This window comes from Condylura cristata, unplaced genomic scaffold (assembly GCF_000260355.1).
Source record: "Condylura cristata isolate star-nosed mole 26May11 unplaced genomic scaffold, ConCri1.0 scaffold00002, whole genome shotgun sequence".
Lineage (NCBI taxonomy): Eukaryota > Metazoa > Chordata > Mammalia > Eulipotyphla > Talpidae > Condylura > Condylura cristata.
In genome coordinates, this window is record NW_004567103.1 from 2,539,654 (window position 1) to 2,541,515 (window position 1,862).

Consider the following 1,862-nt stretch of genomic DNA (forward strand, 5'->3'; position numbering starts at 1 on the left):
GCGTCCGCAGCCCCAGTCACACAGGCCTCGGGGCACAGCCGCGGCGCCCGCGTCTGGGTCGGGGGTCCCAGGCCCTGCGCTCCCCCTAGAGCGCTCCTGTGTTGGGGACCTGGGCCTCAGGACATTCCAGGGAAGAGCAGGGAGGGGTCGCGGGGTGCAGAGGGGGCCGGCAAAGGCTCCGACCGGCTGGGGGGTCCCGGCCCCTGCCTCTCGGCTGTGCGCCTGGGCCTGGCGTGTTTCAGGTTTTCGGGTGCCAGAACAACCCCCTGCTAGAGCAACCCCACGCAGCAGGGCTGCTCCAGGGAGCTGAGACCCTCGGCTGCTCCCACCCACCCTCCTCACCATTCCCGCCGCTGACAGCTCCGCGGGCGGCTCGGGGAGACCCTGGCGGGGTGGCCGAGGCCGCCCTGTCTCTCTCCCCCTGCGGGCCCTGGGGGGTCCGGCCTGAGGCGGGTGGCGGCCGGGAGCGCCCTTACCTGTGAGCACCGCAGGGGCCAGCAGCCCCCAGAGCAGCAGCAGCGCCACGCGCAGCGCCATCCTGGCCTGTGGGAGCAGCCGGCGAGCCGGGCAGGGGACTGAGCCGGGAACCTCAGGGCGCGGGAAGAGGCATCAAAGGGCTGGGAAGGGTTTTCATCAATGCAAACTCTGTCCTCCTGGGACACCGAGCCCGCCCCCCACACGCCACAGGCACACTCACTGCACAGGAGCTCACAGAGCGACAGCTCTGCTCAGCTCCGGGCGCCCCACCCACCCTGGGAGAGGAAAGTAGGAAACTGCTCCCTTCCCCGCGCCTCTCCCGCTCCCCTCACCCCTGCTCCAGCGTGCACACGCGCACACGCGTGCGCACACTCACACGCATGTGTACACGTGTGCACACACGCACTCACATATTTGCATGCACGCGCACATGCATGCACACACTCACACATGCATATGCACGCACGCACGCACACACATGCACTCACACGCACACACGCACACATGCACTCACACGCACATGTGCACAGACGCGCACACACCCACACATATGCACACACGCGCACACTCATGCACATATGCACACGCACTCGCACGCACACGCGCACATGCACTCACGTACACACATACGCGCGCGCACATGCACACACTCACACACAGGCACACGCACTCACGTGCACACATATGCACACGCACATGCACACGCGCTCTCGGGGCCCCTGGAAGTGCCAGGCTCTCTCCCAGGTAACCTGGCGCAGGCCCCCGCTCCTGGGGTCCTCACGGACCCTGCCCGAGGCCCTGGCCTTGGTCCTGGGGACTCAGCTCATTTGGGGCTCCCTGTGCTTTGTGGGAGAAGCCCTTCGAAAGCAGCTTAGCTGGGGCCCCTGGAGCGCCCCTCTCTCCAAGGCACCAGCCCCTCCTCTGCTCCCAGCAGCTCGTGCCCCCACCCCGCGGCCCCCCACCCCACCTGTGCCGCTGCTTCCTGCGCAGGTCTGGCCCCAACGCCAGCCCACTGCCCACGGCCCCCCACAGTCCACGGCAGCTCGTGAGCCCCCCTCCCTGTGTCCACGACAGACCGGGCGTCATCGCACCCCTCGGTGCAAATGCCAGCACCACCCACACTGTCCCGCCACACAGGCGACAGATGTGGTCCCCACATCTAGCTCATGAGCAAGTACAGCCAACACCCCAGCCCCGCTTCAACCTTCTGGCTTCCCACCGCCCTTAGGACAAAAGGCTCAACAGGCCCACGTGTCCTGGCGCAGCGCCCAGCCGGGTCCTGCCCCAGGGCCTTTGCACACCGCAGCTCTGCGCCTCACCAGCGCCGGCCTCAGCGCTGGTCCCTGGGGCCGTCGTCCACCCGCCCGATCCCTTTTAACATTTTT